We start from the raw sequence: 19,672 nt of genomic DNA on the forward strand, positions 1-19,672 counted from the left end.
GCTATACAGAGGTACAGTATTGTCACAATGCTCGAATTGGTGTCCATAGGGACTATATCACCCAAATTCTTTTTTTTTTTTTTTATTAATTTAAAACCAAATAGAAAAGCATATAACATTTTTTTGCTAATCTTTTTAATTTTCTGATTATAAAACCTTTTTTATTCTGCTGTCTATACCTAACTATGGGAGTGGCCATCTTTCCTGATCTGCACTAGGGCAGTTTCAAGGGCCATTCACACAATGGACAGGAAGGGACCTATTGACTTGTAATGAGACTGTTCTAGGCATGCTCTGTGACCTGTGCAGAGGCCATTGTGCAGGGAGGAGGAGGAGGTGAGCTGTGATATCACCTATGGTGGATCCTGTACTATGTACATATAGGTGTCACCTCCCAGTGTCATCCTCCCAGTCATGTGAGATGACTGCTGCAAAGCTTTTACTACAAATCAGGAAGTCTCAACCTTTTATTAGGCTCTGTTGTCAGTGTGAAAAATGCAGATTTTTGGCGATTTAAAAAATAAAAAAAAATACAGATTGTGACTGAGAATAAAAAAAAAGGAAAAAAAATAGCCCAAAATTCTAAGATTGTTTAAAACAAAAATATGATTTATATAGTAGGCCATTTTCTGATGACACCTTCCCTTATAAAGGGGTATTTTCTGTAATTGGATACTGATGACCAATCCTGTCGTCAATATCTGATCAGTTAGAAGACTACCGCCTGGGATCCCTGCCGATTTTTATTTATTTTTTTTTAACTGGTTGGAGAGGTAGCAGTGCTTGGACAAACATTGTGACCTCTTCTTTGCCTACCGGGCACAGCGCCATAGATATTGTAGAGGCAGTGGCCGATATACCAGCTAAATCCCATTCACTTGAATTGGATTGAGCGGCACTTGGGTCATGTGATGAATGAACATGACGTCACTGGCCTGAGAAAAGGTCGTGGCTCTCAACTGAGCACCATGGACTCTTCAAACAGTTGACTGCCGGAGAATCCTGGATAGCAGACTCCCACCGATCTGATATTAATGACCTATCCTGAAGATAGCTCATCAATATTTTAGGCATGGTAAACCCCTTTAACCTCCACTCAACATCTCCAAACTCGAGTGTTCATCTCCCAAAGCATTTTGTTGAGATATCGTCCAAATAACCATCTCAGGCCTTCTGCAATGGATCTATAGGCACTCCAGTGGATCCAAATGGTGCCTCCGCATCGCACTTACAATGGTGGCATCTCCCTACAAGTAGAACCAGAGAATTGTAGAGTTGGAAGGGACCTCCACCCCCGTCCTGCTCAAAGTAATGCTTGTAGGGGAGGATATGCATTTTGTTGGGTTCTTTATGAGATGTACAGTGTGGTCCCATAGATTGCCTTTTATTGTTCTAGTCCTTCTAAGCCCAGGCACCTTGGCTGACCGATAACAGAGGAGCAGATAACAAACTGTGTCCGAAAGACTTTGAAAAGTGTTTTGCTTGTATTGCTGCATGAAAGTCCTGGGTGTCTTTCCAAGTTTTCTTTTTACGAGTCTGTACTAGAAAGTACAGGGTGTATTCATGGAGGGGTCCCAAGTAATACAATTTGGAAAAAGTTTTTCTTAATATTATGTCAGGTAGTTTTTATTTTCTCGTTTATAGTGTTTTGGGCTCTTTTCACGCTGGATTTTTTTCTGCATGATTGCCGCATTTGATGGGAAAGCCACCATTGCATGCGGTTAAAGGGAACTTGTCACTGAAGAGGTAGAGGACAAGAGGGTAGATGCGGGGTTGCCGGAGACCCATAGGGCAGGAACTGCATTCATGGCCCGTAGGGAGGAGCGGCGCCCACATTAGCTCTCTACACATCTGCCCTCCTTCCGGTCCAAGATGGCGAGTGGAGAAGAACGGCTACACCGCTACGTCCCATCCCACTCTGGGGCGGGGCTTCATTTTAGCCCGAAAACTTTTGTTCAGGCACGAAACTGTCCACTGAGGCGTCTGCATATACATAGATATGTTCACAAAAATGGGTGGGCTCCTCTCCTACATCCCTACAGTACCATAAATTGTTATGGGAGGTAACACGGAGCTGGGGATTTGTGGTTTTTTATATACTTTATACACTCACCCAGTCCCTGGTTCGTGCGCTGAAGTTTGCGTGATGCACAGAAATGACTCTTCTCAGATTGTCGTGTGCCCGGTTATTGTTACAAGGCTTGTTGAAGGGTCGGACGTTGACTTGCACCACCTTTTGGAAGGTACCTACCTTCTGTGTTGAATATTCAGTCTCTGAACAAGGTTTGCAGCATGACTAGGGATATTAGCCAAACTAGAACACCCATGACAGCTATTTCGTGGTTCTTGACCCTCATCCGTGCACAGTAGGGTTCTGGTTGGCTGGAGGAGAGGCCATCAATGGGAGTCCCGGAGGTAATGTTTCTCCACAAGGGTGTAGTGAGTATTAACGGTTATGCAATGCTTGCTGGGAAAAAGGTATGCAAATAAGTGATGGAATAATGTCTCCCCAGCGCCACCTATTGCATGGCTTATGAGATTCCCTACATCTTTGAGGTGCTTTGCACAAGGAGAAACATTAACCTCCCTCACCCCATGGACTCTCCAATGGAGCTGTTGGGCAGTATCTACCAAGGATACCGGTCAGACTGGGTTATTCCATACCAAGGCATCCATTAAATAGAAATCCACCTGATGACACACAAGAAGTCTAACCTATATAGAGGCAGCCACTTTGGGAGCCGGCATACTTTGTGAAAGCGTGAGTTAATAGGTTGCATCCCAACAAAAATTGGTAGAACCCACAAAATGGCTGCCTCCAGTCTGCAGCAGTAATCGGGCCCATTCTGGGAGGTGTTCTTGTACCTTTTGGCAAAAAAAAATCTAATTTATATATTTAATGTATTCAATGACAAAACCTGGTTTTATTAAGTCTGCTTGGTAAAGGCTAGTTCAGGGGTTGTCTGAGTTGTGTGTTTGGCAGTTGGGGTCTTGAGCGTTTCCTTATCACCATATGTAGTCACTGTATCCACATTCCTTACTCTTATCAATGTAGTTAATGTATGCCCCCGTCACATCATGTATTCATTCATCAGTATCCTACAATAGTAGAGTTGGAAGGGACCCCCGGGGTCATCGGGTCCAACCCCTCTGCCCAGTGCAGGATCACTAAATCATCCCAGACAGATGTCTGTCCCGCCTCTGAAGACTTCCATTGAAGGAGAACTCCCCACCTCCTGTGGCAACCTGTTCCACTCATTGATCCCACTCACTGTCTAATATCTAATCTCTGTCTCCTTCCTTTCAGTTTCATCCCATTGCTTCTAGTCTTTCCTTGTGCAGATGAGAATAGGGCTGATCCCTCTGCGCTGTGTCGGCCCTTCAGATATTTGTAGACCGCTATTAAGTCTTCTCTCAGTACTAAAGTTTCCGTAATGAATTGCCACTTTTCTACAGCAATGAGGTGTAAAATAGGGTGTTGTCCCCTGTGATTGGACAACTAAACATTTCTTTGCTCTACTTTGCACTATTAATAAAGATAAGGATTTATTCCCACGCGCGTATATCGGCCGCCGTTTTACGCTACGATCTGGGGAGTAAAAACTCATGAACGGGCACATAAATCTAAGATCTGTGTGCCCGTTCAGGCGGCATGGGCCCCAGAGCATATACGCCGAGGCTGCCATGCCATAGCCCTTTTCCCTTCCTTCACCGGCTCACCTCCTCTCTCCTCCCCTCTGGCTGCTTGCAATGGGAGGGGAAAGGGCGGAGCTAAGGCCCCGCCTCCTCCCCTTGCTGGCTGCGGACAGATAGTTCCAGGATTATCTTTTCGGCCCGACGTAAAAACGCCCGGCGCTATATGGGCTAGACAGGCACTTTTATGTCTCGGGAATACGGCCATATGAACTGATGCATTGGATTCCAATGCATCAGATCACAGTGTATATCGGCCGACCATGAAAACGGCAGGCTGATATATGCTCGTGGGTAAGAACCCTATCCCTGTGCTAGCTCCTTCAGACAATAGTGACTTAAACACACAGTTTGTTTCTTGTTCTTTCTCTGACGATCATTGCTAATTAATTTGGAGAAATGGAAGAACTCTCGGACGCCTCTGCCCTGTGGCGGTCACTGCACCGGCTGCCCCTTAAACACAGAATTCAATTTAAACTTACTACCTTCATCCACAAAGCCCTCCACAGCGCAGCGCCCCCTTATATTGCCTCTCTCATCTCAATCCACCACCCAGCCCGGGCTCTCCGCTCTGCTAACGAAACCATATTGAGCACCCCTCTAATTCGAACCTCTCATTCCCGCCTCCAAGACTTCTCTAGAGTAGCACCGGTCCTCTGGAACGCACTACCAAAGGCTGCCCGGGCAATCCAGGACTCGCAGAACTTCAGGCGTGCTCTAAAAACGCACCTCTTCAGGGAGGCATACCGCATTCCCTAAACAAACCCCTCTGTACTCTGCCTGATAACATGCTCCCTGACCTACTGACTGCAAGCCTTGCTAGCTATCATAAACCGCTCCTGCAGTTATACAGATTCAGCCACTATATGGCCTGGCCATTGTCTATGTGTATAGCATCCCTCACTCTCCACCTCGCCATACCGTGCACATCTCCACCTCGCCATACCGTGCACATCTCCAGCCCCTTTACCTTCTGTATCCCCCCATTACTTGTAGTATGTAAGCTCGTTGGAGCAGGACCCTCACCCCTATGGTTTCCATCAGCTGATTACTATGTAACCATGGTTCTGTAATTTTTGTATTTTGTCTTTCTGTATTCCCCCTGTCTATGTAAGCGCTGCAGAATATGTTGGCGCTATACAAATAAGGATTATTATTATTAACCCTTTCCAATTCACTCTCTGACGTGTAAAGACATTCTGATTGAAGGATATACAGCTCTGATGTTGGAAGACTTCCGGCAGCGTATTCTTAATGTAGATTACTGGTCATTCTGTTGTCGGAGGCCTCTCCAGCATGTCACATACCGCAGTACTGTCTGTAGCCAGCAGATGGCGCCATTGTATAATGGCAGAAAGAGAAAGCCGCCTAGGAAACCCTGAATCCAAAATTGGATTGCAAAGGGTTAACTCTGATCCCAGTAGCCTTGTTGACGATTTCTAAATTTAAAGGAATACCCCAACACTATAGCTAGCTGCTAATACATGAGTCTGATACAAGCCCCTTAATGAGCCTAGATGGACGTGCTACTTGCCGGGGTCCTAAGTTACTATCTTTGATAGTATTATTTGTGTAAAAGCTTGCCGCTTCACCAATAACGCCCCGAAGGTCAGATTAGGTACAATAAAACTGGCTGATGCAGATTTGTTTTGGAGAGTTTTTGACTTTTTTTGGCCTTTTGAGTAGACAATGGGATTTGAAATCTTTCCTTATTTAATGACCTTGTTTGGGGAGGGAAGTCTTTTACTTTCCTTGATAAGTGCTCGTTTCCTGCTGTGAGCAGTTGGCAGATTAATAAGTGAACGTTGGATCTCTGCGGGGGACATTTCTGAGTGTGTTGCTGAATAACTTGTGTCATTTATTGATAGCGGTTTTTTATGTTGCCTTTCTTTTATTTACGCTCACAAGTCCTATTATTTCTGCTGAGCAATAGCTGTACGAGTCCCTGGAGCCCGAGTTCACAACCTTATTACCTATGCCCAAAAAGTGGCCTGTATTCTGCATGGGCGAGTAACTGAACTGCAAAAACAGCCGGGTAAGGTCGCTACCAGGCTGGTAAGCCAGTGGCCTGGCGAGTAATTAAGTTCCAAGGCCAGTGCCCAGTATTTATACTTTACCAGCCATATTAATGGCTAGTAAATATAATTGTTCCCTGTGAGTACGGCCGGCCAACAACCATAGTTGTGAGTAGTCTTACTCACCGTAGCGGCCCGCCGTGGCTGCCCTGTGTGGGCACCATGCTTCTTACCCCAAGGAATAAGTCTATATTTGTCTCCCGCCATCCAGTGCAGGAGCCCCTGTTACCACTCCGAACCCAGAAGAAGCGGGTCGTGGGCATGTGCTGTTCATTGTGCATAGAATACGACTGGGGAACACTTCCATCCCAGAATCTGTAGGTGGTGGAATCGTTTCTACTTGCACAATCGCATGGACGATCAATCAGTTGCATTGATCGATCTCTTAAAGGGCCACTCCAATGAGTGTTTTGTGGTTTTTTTATTTCCTCATTATGTTGCTATCCCCCCCATTATATATAAGTGGCCTTGTATTAGCCTGATTCATTATTTTATTGTCTGAAACTTCTAGCCTCTTTCTCCTCAGATGGTCATGTGATCTTACGTCTGATCAGCTCAGATCTACTTGGGGTTATGTATTCATCTTTACACTTCCGATTACATCTTCCTGATATCTTCTGGTTTTGTTGCATCTTGATAGCTTTCCCGTGACCCCTGGGTTCATTCTTGTCCACATCTCCGCTTCTGGTCTAATGACCACGATATGGGAAGCAAGCTGGGAGAGGCAACACTTCCTTGGAGGGTTATGGGCGAAGAAAGGAGATTCCTTAGACTCTGATCCTCAGTTAAGCCAGTGCCAAACCGATTGTGGCCCAAGAAGCCACATCTTCCATGGAGAGAATCGGTGACATCACTGAAAACAATTTGCTTGTATTTCTTTTGTTGTTCAAGTGTCTTCTATCCATTATGGGGTGTGTAGATATATTTTCTTGGCAACATTCGTAGCTTGCTCAATTGTGTGTCTCCATGGTTACATTTGTTAAGGGGTGTCAAATACTGATAACGAGTCAGATGGTACAGACAGCTATGGCAAAGTCTTCCAACTGCTGATTCTGGATTGTTATCAAGCTCCGTCAAGTTGATTTCAGTTCCCATAGGACCAATGTTTCTCCAGAAAGTTCTGAATTGTGTTGGCCTGTGTTTCTGTTTCAGGCTTCGCAACGTTTCAGTGATGGTCTCCACCCATCTTATTGTTGGTCCTAATCTTCTTCTGCCTCTTCTAAGGCTTGTCTTCTCGAATGATCAAGGTCTTCTCATGATCGGTCTAGAATAAGACTTAGTCAAGGACAGTTGAGGTTCAAGTATCTAGATGTTAACCATGCCGCTGATGTGATCTGTACCAGGAGAAATGTGGGAACCACGATGCTTTGTACCAGGAACGGCGAGGCTCTGCCACTAAAGAATTAGACCATGTTGAAAGTTGTGTGGTTAAGATGCAACTCTATACCTCAGCCAGATGTTGTGGTAATTTACCACAGAGCCTTATTGTTTGTCATTTAATATCCACTAAGAACCATACAAGATGCTACAGCATGTTGAGAAGGCTTGGCTTCTGTTTTTGACAGGCCCTGTCATGAGCTCCAATACTCTCCTACAGATACTACAACTTCAAATCAACCAAATCATCCCCTGTTTTCCAAAAACTCTGAGTAGTCCTAATGGTAGAGACTGGCAGAACTTGCTAGTCCTCTCCTAATTCCCTTTTGTTCACCTTCTCCGCTCTATAAGCAGCGTACTGTATATTCCAAAAGAAACTTCAAAGATATGTAGAAAAGATTCTACGTTCCTACTCGTCGTCTTGCATGTTTTTGGCTCGTTCGGGACCCTTGAGATGAAAGCAGCGTGGAGGTTTTGGTCTACAACATAATCATTTCACTTTGTCTGGACTTTTTCCAGACAGTCGTCAATAGAAAAAAGTTTTTGAATTTTGGTAATGAACCGTGTATTGGGCCCGGGAGGTTCTAGCTCCTTTTCTTCACGTTAGCCTTGTTTCAAGCGTTCGGCCTTGTTTCTTGGTAAGCTGCTTCTCTTCAGGGTCCAGTAATCTAGAGGTGGTTGAGATGGTTATGGAGCCATGGAAGTGTATGACCGGCCTGAACTTTTACCCAATGACTTGATATTAGAACCTATGTGTGTGTCTGTGAATTTGTTCTGTAATTTACGGACCGTGTTCTGATGTGGGGATTATAAGACTGAGGACCGCAGATACATTGTAGAATTTGTCACATAAAATTTCCTTCTACAATTTATTATATATGGCTGTATTCAGATGGTAAGTTGAAATGTGGAACATATTGAGCTGTAAGGGATGCCCACTCCTACTGTGGAGAAAGGCTCAAACCCCTCTCTCCTCTTCTGTACGAAGAATGGCACTGCCCCCTCTCCCTGTCCTGCCGTGGTGCCGGGCACGCCCCTCCCCTCTCCCTGTCCTGCCGTGGTGTCGGGCACGCCCCGCCCCTCTCCCTGTCCTGCCGTGGTGTCGGGCACGCCCCGCCCCTCTCCCTGTCCTGCCGTGGTGTCGGGCACGCCCCTCCCCTCTCCCTGTCCTGCCGTGGTGTCGGGCACGCCCCTCCCCTCTCCCTGTCCTGCCGTGGTGTCGGGCACGCCCCTCCCCTCTCCCTGTCCTGCCGTGGTGTCGGGCACGCCCCTCCCCTCTCCCTGTCCTGCCGTGGTGTCGGGCACGCCCCGCCCCTCTCCCTGTCCTGCCGTGGTGTCGGGCACGCCCCGCCCCTCTCCCTGTCCTGCCGTGGTGTCGGGCACGCCCCGCCCCTCTCCCTGTCCTGCCGTGGTGTCGGGCACGCCCCGCCCCTCTCCCTGCCCTGCCGTGGTGTCGGGCACGCCCCGCCCCTCTCCCTGTCCTGCCGTGGTGTCGGGCACGCCCCGCCCCTCCCCTCTCCCTGTCCTGCCGTGGTGTCGGGCACGTCCCGCCCCTCCCCTCTCCCTGTCCTGCCGTGGTGTCGGGCACGTCCCGCCCCTCCCCTCTCCCTGTCCTGCCGTGGTGTCGGGCACGTCCCGCCCCTCCCCTCTCCCTGTCCTGCCGTGGTGTCGGGCACGCCCCGCCCCTCCCCTCTCCCGCCGTGGTGTCGGGCACGCCCCGCCCCTCCCCTCTCCCTGTCCTGCCGTGGTGTCGGGCACGCCCCGCCCCTCCCCTCTCCCTGTCCTGCCGTGGTGTCGGGCACGCCCCGCCCCTCCCCTCTCCCTGTCCTGCCGTGGTGTCGGGCACGTCCCGCCCCTCCCCTCTCCCTGTCCTGCCGTGGTGTCGGGCACGTCCCGCCCCTCCCCTCTCCCTGTCCTGCCGTGGTGTCGGGCACGTCCCGCCCCTCCCCTCTCCCTGTCCTGCCGTGGTGTCGGGCACGCCCCGCCCCTCCCCTCTCCCTGTCCTGCCGTGGTGTCGGGCACGCCCCTCCTCTCTCCCTCTCCCTGTCCTGCCGTGGTGTCGGGCACGCCCCTCCTCTCTCCCTCTCCCTGTCCTGCCGTGGTGTCGGGCACGCCCCTCCTCTCTCCCTCTCCCTGTCCTGCCGTGGTGTCGGGCACGCCCCTCCTCTCTCCCTCTCCCTGTCCTGCCGTGGTGTCGGGCACGCCCCTCCTCTCTCCCTCTCCCTGTCCTGGCGTGGTGTCGGGCACGCCCCTCCTCTCTCCCTCTCCCTGTCCTGGCGTGGTGTCGGGCACGCCCCTCCTCTCTCCCTCTCCCTGTCCTGGCGTGGTGTCGGGCACGCCCCTCCTCTCTCCCTCTCCCTGTCCTGGCGTGGTGTCGGGCACGCCCCTCCTCTCTCCCTCTCCCTGTCCTGGCGTGGTGTCGGGCACGCCCCTCCTCTCTCCCTCTCCCTGTCCTGGCGTGGTGTCGGGCACGCCCCTCCTCTCTCCCTCTCCCTGTCCTGGCGTGGTGTCGGGCACGCCCCTCCTCTCTCCCTCTCCCTGTCCTGGCGTGGTGTCGGGCACGCCCCTCCTCTCTCCCTGTCCTGGCGTGGTGTCGGGCACGCCCCTCCTCTCTCCCTCTCCCTGTCCTGGCGTGGTGTCGGGCACGCCCCTCCTCTCTCCCTCTCCCTGTCCTGGCGTGGTGTCGGGCACGCCCCTCCTCTCTCCCTCTCCCTTGTCCTGGCGTGGTGTCGGGCACGCCCCTCCTCTCTCCCTCTCCCTCTCCCTTGTCCTGGCGTGGTGTCGGGCACGCCCCTCCTCTCTCCCTCTCCCTCTCCCTTGTCCTGGCGTGGTGTCGGGCACGCCCCTCCTCTCTCCCTCTCCCTCTCCCTGTCCTGGCGTGGTGTCGGGCACGCCCCTCCCCTCTCCTCTCCCTGTCTTGCCGTGGTGTCGGGCACGCCTCTTTTCCCCTCCCCTGTTCTGGTGACAGGCACACTCTCCTCCTCCTAGACACAACTTCAAAATTCATTTAGCTCTTTCAAAAACATTTTTTTTCTTTTTTTTTTAGCAGCGAACTACTCTACAGTGTTCCCCCACAATACATTGCCTGAGGGTCCAATACCTAGAAATCTAACGGGAAACCAGCAAAATTATGGAGGGAACTGGAGTATCAAAGCTGATGTAACGCAGGATCAGCGCGAAACGTGTAAAGCAAAGTATGTGCAAAGTTACTGAAGGGCTGCGTTGACTCCTGAGTGTGAAGCGTCTCTGCGTTCGCTCCACATCTGCTACGATTTCACAAGAGGAGCACAAAAAGTTTATATTTTCAGCCAATTCTTCTTACTATGCCTTAAAACTAAAAATTCCTCCGTGTTTTTTGTTTTTAGTTTTAGGGAATAATCCAGCTGGCAGCTGTCACGCTGCTGCCAGGAGTCGAAGCGTCTTATAAAGACCAGATCTCGGCAATCTAGCGCAATCAGACCCAATTAAATAAAGTTAAACAAAAAAGAAAAAAGAAATCAACCTCCGATCTGCATCGTGTCACGGCCCTGCTGGCGTCCGCTACGGTATAAATTAGGAGAAGTAGTGACGGCGTATATAAATAGTCACTTCCTGTACGGTTGGTGTACATCTGCGGTCAGTCAGCGGCTGCCCACTTATAACACCGCAGGTTATTACAGTACGGCTCCAGTCCGCGCTGACGGTAACATCATGTTTTTAAAAATTAGGCCTGAACCCCACGTTTCTATTCTGAAGGTTTTCCTTCACATCTCGGAAGAGCACGGATTTCATATTCTGTTTACTGTGGGAGGAGCTTTTCCTCTTTGCTCAGTGTCGCCCCCTGCATATGTTTTGTATGAACTGCCAAGAAGACTTTAATATTTCTTCATATTTTTTTTTTAAACCTTTGTTGTAACTTTTATAGACACCCCCCCCCCCCCCTTTTTTTTTTTTTTTTTTTTTTTTAGTTCCTCAAGGGATCTTGAAGATGCAATCATTTAATTGCTAGGATAGTACACTGCATTACTTTCTACGAAGCCTATGACAGTCAGCCAAGCCACCGCCTTACAAAGATGCTTGTGCAGGTTTACCGCCCATTAGTGAGGTCAGTAAAAAGGTGTATTGCGGTCATGAAGGGTAAAATGGCCCCAATAGTCCAGTAGAGATTAACCCCATGAAGCGCTGACCTGGGGGGGCTGTTTCTTAGGGGATGCATCTATATATCTAGTCCCTGAGCGTAAACATATCTTCCTCACTTAAAGGGTTAAGACAAACTTTCATCCAGGTAAAAGTTCTAAACCAAAATGTGCCAACTCCGTCCTGCAGCTGGCGAGAGCCGGCTTGTTCCTGGCAGGCAGAGCGCACTTTATCTAGCAGGCGGTTTTCTGGACGGGTTCTCCTGGGCACGACCGTGCAGGTCTGGTGGCAAGAATATGCATCACCTGGAGGTTCCAAGGAATGCAACGTACGTTGGCCCATCCAGGCAGGAGCTCGGTCATATATAGCTTTACCCAATCAGAAGGCTCCGTTCACTTTGAGGGTTATCTTCTTTCTGCTTCTGTGTGTGTGGTCCCCCGCCATCCACGCACGGAAGCGTCCCAGCCCGCGTGCGGCTCCCCCGCCATCCCCGCACGGAAGCGTCCCAGCCCGCGTGCGGGTCCCCCGTCATCCACGCGCGGAAGCGTCCCAGCCCGCGTGCGGGTCCCCCGTCATCCACGCGCGGAAGCGTCCCAGCCCGCGTGCGGGTCCCCCGTCATCCACGCGCGGAAGCGTCCCAGCCCGCGTGCGGCTCCCCCGCCATCCCCGCACGGAAGCGTCCCAGCCCGCGTGCGGGTCCCCCGTCATCCACGCGCGGAAGCGTCCCAGCCCGCGTGCGGGTCCCCCGTCATCCACGCGCGGAAGCGTCCCAGCCCGTGTGCGGGTCCCCCGTCATCCACGCGCGGAAGCGTCCCAGCCCGCCTGCAGGTCCCCCGGGTCCGTGGATGACACGCACAGATCTCCATCATGTTGAAATGAAAATCTGCATTGGATTTTTCCGCCACTATTTCCTATGGCGTGAACATCGTCTTATGGAAACACGTACAGTAGGGTTGTGATCACACGGGGCGGTTTGGGTGCCATTAAAACCGCAACAGCGAATGCGCTAAAAAAACTGCAACCGCTTCAAACCCGCCGCAGAAACGTGTGAGATTTTTCTTGCTGTTTTCATCATACAGTATGCCCGTGTGATTTCAGTGGGTTGGTTTACCGTGTACAAAACTCTGGCAAATACTGTACTCCTGCGTCGGTGTATCTAAGCCTGCCGTGTCAGATACTGTACTCCTGCGTCGGTGTATCTAAGCCTGCCGTGTCAGATACTGTACTCCTGCGCCGGTGGATCTAAGCCTGCCGTGTCGGATACTGTACTCCTGCGTCGGTGTATCTAAGCCTGCCGTGTCAGATACTGTACTCCTGCGCCGGTGGATCTAAGCCTACGAAGTCAGGTTCTTTAATCCTGCGCTGCTGTTTCCAAACTAATTAATTGTAATACTGTCTACCAGGACAGTGTATCCAAGCCGATCATGTGCAATACTCTATGCCGGGCCAGTGTATCCAAGCTAATCATGTGCGATACTCTATGCCGGGCCAGTGTATCCAAGCTAATCATGTGCGATACTCTATGCCAGGTCAGTGTATCCAAGTTGATGACATTTGTTGCTGTCTGTTAAGCCTATGCATCTGCACAGTAGTGCCAATGTATCCAAGGCGATCATGTGCGATACTGTATGCCGGGTTAGTGTATCCAAGCCGATCATGTGCGATACTGTATGCCGGGTTAGTGTATCCAAGCCGATCATGTGTGATACTGTCTACCAGGACAGTGCATCCAAGCCGATCATGTGCGATACTCTATGCCGGGCCAGTGTATCCAAGCTAATCATGTGCGATACTCTATGCTGGGCCAGTGTATCCAAGCCGATCATGTGTGATACTGTCTACCAGGCCAGTGTATCCAAGCCGATCATGTGCAATACTCTATGCCGGGCCAGTGTATCCAAGCTAATCATGTGCCATACTCTATGCCAGGTCAGTGTATACAAGCTAATCATGTGCGATACTCTATGCCGGGCCAGTGTATCCAAGCTAATCATGTGCCATACTCTATGCCAGGTCAGTGTATCCAAGCTAATCATGTGCGATACTCTATGCCAGTCCAGTGTATCCAAGCTAATCATGTGTGATAATGTCAGCCAATCAGCAGGGTCTGTTTCCCGCATGTTACCCTTTCGCTGATTGAAGCCTGCGATGGCTGTGCACAGGGGTATCTTCTCCAAGTCTTCTGGAGTGTGCAGGATTTAAAGGGGCATTGCACCAAGTACAGAGCATACTGGTTCACGTAACAGAGGCCCTATGGCTCTTAACAGTCCAGCCCAAACATACACTGTGTTATGCCTAGTATAGGATCCACGGGGGCAGAACTTGACAACTATTCAGAGACCACCAAAGGAAATCCTTGTCATGCTTGTAAAGCATGAGACAGTTTGCAGTGTTCGTTTAAACTTTTTTTTTTTGTGCTGACTATGATATTTACCTATATTTAACTGGATGTCCAGTTGTAGACTACAAATGGCCTAAAAATGGAGGTCTGTTGCCTGGAACCCCTGCTAATCAGCTGTTTGCCAGGCGCTCGTGTACTAAACTGATATCTATAGAAAGCAGACAGCTCCGTTCCCACTGCAGTGGCCAAGCCTGGTATTGCAGGATAAGTTCCCATTCACATCAACGCGTGTAATACCAAGTTTGGCCACAGAACTGGGAACGAAGCTGTCTGCTTCCTGCATGAAATCGGCTCAAAGTGTCCATCACCATGCAAAATGTTGTGTTATCTGAAATGCACCACTGAAATCAACAGAGCCTCCATGTTATCAACAGCACGATATTTCCAAGAGCTCTTTGAAGGCCCATCTCTTCTGGGAACTGCTGAGGGTCCCGGCTCTCATAACCCTGATATCTTTGGACATGTCTTTTTGACAGGTGAAGAACTCGCTAAACCGCATTGTAATGCTTGTCAATAGGACGGAATAAGCCTTCCCTCCACAAGAAGTGAGAGATGACCTCTGTGGGCAGTGGTGGATTAACTAGCCCGGGGCTGTTCATATGACTTGTGTCAAAAACACTCCGGCCACAGAAGACGTTGTCACTTTGCTGTAAACCCGTCCTGCGGTTCCATCTCAGGCAGATCTGTAGATGATGAGAGTTGTGGTGATTTGATGGACGGTCTTGTCACCGGAGGCCCTAAAAGTGGTTCCCCCTTGGCCTATAAGAGGCTCTCGGAGGCTCCTTGTGTGCAGTGACCTCTTAACACTTGTAGAGCTTGTTGGCCACTAGACGCCTCTACGACGCAGAGAAGAGATTTCACCCCGTTACCAGAGGGGGGCGCATTATTGGGATGTGAGAAGCTAGATTGTCCTATCAATGAATTGTCCCCCACCAGCTGTTCTGACCAGACTGTTAGGGGGTGTTGGGACCAGTGGATGTGTGGGGACACACACGGTGACTAGGCTCAGGACGCCCCCTACAAACCACCAGTAGACAGGAGCGTCTAATTAGACTGTTAGGAGGTGTTGGGACCAGTGGATGAGGGCACACATGGTGACTGGGCTCAGGACGCCCCCTACAGACCACCAGTAGAGAGGAGTGTCTGATCAGACTGTTAGGAGGTGTTGAGACCAGTGGATGAGTGAGGGCACACAAGGTGACCGGGCTGAGGACGCCCCCTACAGACCACCAGTAGAGAGGAGCGTCTGATTGTCCGGCTTCAACAGTTTCATTGTCTGCCATCCAAATCCAAAATTCTACTTGCTGTAATACTAGGAGTCGTTGCCAGTGGGCGGTATGTGTGACTATAGGCCCCCTGGGTGCCTTATGCCTGGGGTTGGCCGTCCTCATGTATATCTGCTACTGTCTGTGGGTGTCCATGAGTTGATGACTACCATAAGTAACGAGAAGATGATGTTCAGTACAGCGCCCAACCGCCATAATAGATCTTGTTCTGCGATGAAGCCTCCTTTTCGGCTATTAGTCTATTCACAGCCTGACCTTTTTGATAGCTTTAGTTGGTTAAACAACCGCTACGGTTTTGACTGATGGTGGCCATGTCTATAGTTCTGCTCCGATATGTGGTTAATGTACGGAAAAGGTAATATTTCCTCTGTATGACATTATCCTATTATTGTACGGAGGTGTAACATGGGCACCGTATGGCGATGTCATGTAACTGCATGCTGGCATCGTGTACTGTTTGGCACTATCATGTAGATACTGTCTGGTGATGTAGGGTGGGCACCATATGGCGGTATGTTGTGGGCTCAGTGTAACAAGGCTCTTCTGTCTTTTTCTTCCCCCTCCTTGTGGCTAATGACAGCTACGTGCCTAAGGTTACGATTTAGTGGACTAATCCCGTGTACCAGATTCTAGTTTATAGTTTTATACAGTATTATTTTAGCTCCTTCCGAACACGGAGCCGCTGCGGGCTTCTATTTTCGGCTCTCGGCCTCTTCTGTTTTCTCTAGATTGTAACGTTATCTCAAAGCAGCGAACGGAGAAAGCTGAATATTATTCTTGTTACTGAGGTGCTGGGACGGTTATGTAAACCCCACAGAAGATAGATGGCCGAGTCTCAGCAAGTTCAGGATTAGATTACATGCTGAATGTTACGAAGACAAATAATCCCTTCACAGAGTCCAGTATGTACAGGAATGACTGCTGCAGCGATGGCAAACCCCAGAGATATCAGATACAGCAGCATGAATCACTGCAATACTGCCCCCTATGTACAAGAATATAACTACTATAATACTACTCCTATGTACAAGAATATAACTACTATAATACTGCCCCCTATGTACAAGAATATAACTACTATAATACTACTCCTATGTACAAGAATATAACTACCATAAAACTGCCCCCTATGTACAAGAGTATAACTACTATAATACTGCCCCCTATGTACTAGAATATAACTACTATAATACTGCTCCCTATGTACAAGGATAAAACTACTATAATACTGCTCCCTATGTACAAGGATAAAACTACTATAATACTGCTCCCTATGTACAAGGATAAAACTACTATAATACTGCCTCCTATGTACAAGAATAGAACTACTATAATACTGTCTCCTATGTACAAGAATAGAACTACTATAATACTGCCTCCTATGTACAAGAATAGAACTACTATAATACTGCCCCCTATGTACAAGAATAGAACTACTATAATACTGCCCCCTATGTACAAGAATAGAACTACTATAATACTGCCCCCTATGTACAAGAATATAACTACTATAATACTGCCCCCTATGTACAAGAATATAACTACTATAATACTGCCTCCTATGTACAAGAATATGACTACTATAATATTGCTCCCTATGTACAAGAATATAACTACTATAATACTGCCTCCTATGTACAAGAATATAACTACTACAATACTGCCTCCTATGTACAAGAATATAACTACTATAATACTGCCCCCTATCTACAAGAATAGAACTACTATAATACTGCCCCTATGTACAAGAATATAACTACTATAATACTGCCCCCTATGTACAAGAATATAACTACTATAATACTGCCCCCTATGTACAAGAATATAACTACTATAATACGGCCCCCTATGTACAAGAATATAACTACTATAATACTGCCTACTATGTACAAGAATATAACTACTATAATACTGCCTACTATGTACAAGAATATAACTACTATAATACTGCCTACTATGTACAAGAATATAACTACTATAATACTGCCCCCTATGTACAACAATATAACTACTATAATACTGCCCCCTATGTACAAGAATATAACTACTATAATACTGCCCCCTATGTACAAGAATATAACTACTATAATACGGCCCCCTATGTACAAGAATATAACTACTATAATACTGCCTACTATGTACAAGAATATAACTACTATAATACTGCCCCTATGTACAAGAATATAACTACTATAATACTGCCCCCTATGTACAAGAATATAACTACTATAATACTGCCCCCTATGTACAAGAATATAACTACTATAATACTGCCCCCTATGTACAAGAATATAACTACTATAATACTGCCCCCTATGTACAAGAATATAACTACTATAATACTGCCCCCTATGTACAAGAATATAACTACTATAATACGGCCCCCTATGTACAAGAATATAACTACTATAATACTGCCTACTATGTACAAGAATATAACTACTATAATACTGCCCCTATGTACAAGAATATAACTACTATAATACTGCCCCTATGTACAAGAATATAACTACTATAATACTGCCCCCTATGTACAAGAATATAACTACTATAATACTGCCCCCTATGTACAAGAATATAACTACTATAATACGGCCCCCTATGTACAAGAATATAACTACTATAATACTGCCTACTATGTACAAGAATATAACTACTATAATACTGCCCCCCATGTACAAGAATATAACTACGATAATACTGCCTACTATGTACAAGAATATAACTACTATAATACTGCCTACTATGTACAAGAATATAACTACTATAATACTGCCCCCTATGTACAAGAATATAACTACTATAATACGGCCCCCTATGTACAAGAATATAACTACTATAATACTGCCCCCTATGTACAAGAATATAACTACTATAATACGGCCCCCTATGTACAAGAATATAACTACTATAATACGGCCCCCTATGTACAAGAATATAACTACTATAATACTGCCCCCCTATGTACAAGAATATAACTACTATAATACTGCCCCCTATGTACAAGAATATAACTACTATAATACTGCCTACTATGTACAAGAATATAACTACTATAATACTGCCCCCCATGTACAAGAATATAACTACTATAATACTGCCTACTATGTACAAGAATATAACTACTATAATACTGCTCCTATGTACAAGAATATAACTACTATAATACTGCCCCCCATGTACAAGAATATAACTACTATAATACTGCCTACTATGTACAAGAATATAACTACTATAATACTGCCCCTATGTACTAGAATATAACTACTATAATACTGCCCCCTATGTACAAGAATATAACTACTATAATACTGCCCCCTATGTACAAGAATATAACTACTATAATACTGCCCCCTATGTACAACAATATAACTACTATAATACTGCCCCCTATGTACAAGCATTGCCATATCTTTCTCTTATCCGCAGGCTTTGACTGGGTGTCTTCAGTCCTTCTATAAGCTGTACACTTGGTTCTCCTACTGGCTCGGATGGTTGGATGTGATTCCTCTCCTATAGATCCTCGTAGTTTTCTCTTTAGTACTTTTCCTTTCCTGACTCACTCTCCATGCTTCCGGATGAGCAGCCCTGGAAGGTTGCCCTGTTTACCTTGCCATATAAAGGCACCCGGCTGCCATAGACAGCGCAAAGGAAGAATTGCAGAAAAACATCTATATTAAGCCTCGGCTCTAATATTATAAATAAACCCTTCACTGAATCACTTCTGGGCGTTCTGAGCTGCTGAAACGAGTATCTGATTGTTAACAGCGGAATCCAACAAGAGAGCAGAGCAAGAGATGGACTTGGATGATCAGTAAGCTGAGCAGCAGGACTCAATGCCAAGCAGTAGCTGCTAAAGCAAGTATTGTTTTATAGTGGCCAAAGTGATAAAAACCAAGAATCCAGATATAATCTTGCTTTTGAATCCTTTATAAAGCCTCCTTTTTATGATGGAGATACCCTCTATTGGGGTCCTTGGAGATGGAGGGCCAGACCTGGGTGGTCCTAGTACTCTTTGGTACTGTCCTGTGCATGACTGAGGAATTGCAATGTTGGCGAACAAAGTGGTGGAAATTGAGCCACGGATCATGAACCAGCCTACATTATGCGCTTCTGTCCTGGCACCATACGGGGCCGCTATGTATGCCACTTGTGTTTTCGGCAGCACAGTAACCGACATGGTAGACTTAGATATATCCACACAGCAGACAGCAGCACACATGGTAGGATTAGATACATGGCTGAGCAGGCAGTATCTCTCATAATGGGCTTAGATGCATTGCATTTAGAACGTCCTCAAACCCATCCCTTTTTTTTTTTTTTACTTTATGTTGTGGCCTTGTGCAAATTCAAACAAATTTCCAGCTTCCCCCTCATTCTGCACTCCGTACTCCATAATGACCAAGTGGCAACAATGTTAGAAATCTTTGTAAATCTTAGTTTTTTTAAACGAAAAGCTAACATTTTGCGTTGCCATAAGTATTCGCTCCCTTTGGTCGGTCACATGACATGTATCTCTGGGGCTCCTAGTTCTCCATCTTTGAGATGTTTCATGATTGGAGTCACCTGTGTTACATTCATCTGGTTGGACATAAGACCCCCCCCCCCCCCCCATCCTGTCCATATAAGGTCTCACCGCTCACAATGCATATCAGAGCCAAAACCAAGCCATGAGGAGGACAGAACTGCCTGTAGAACTTAAAGAGAGGATTGTGTGGAGGCTC

General features: G+C 47.5%; 1 protein-coding gene across 2 annotated transcripts in view; it reads left to right on the forward strand.

Annotated features, from left to right (window-relative positions):
- Window positions 1–19,672, forward strand: part of ARHGEF17 (Rho guanine nucleotide exchange factor 17) — a 208,515-nt gene that overhangs the window by 7,377 nt on the left and 181,466 nt on the right. The window lies entirely within an intron of this gene.

This window comes from Eleutherodactylus coqui, chromosome 1 (assembly GCF_035609145.1).
Source record: "Eleutherodactylus coqui strain aEleCoq1 chromosome 1, aEleCoq1.hap1, whole genome shotgun sequence".
NCBI lineage: Eukaryota > Metazoa > Chordata > Amphibia > Anura > Eleutherodactylidae > Eleutherodactylus > Eleutherodactylus coqui.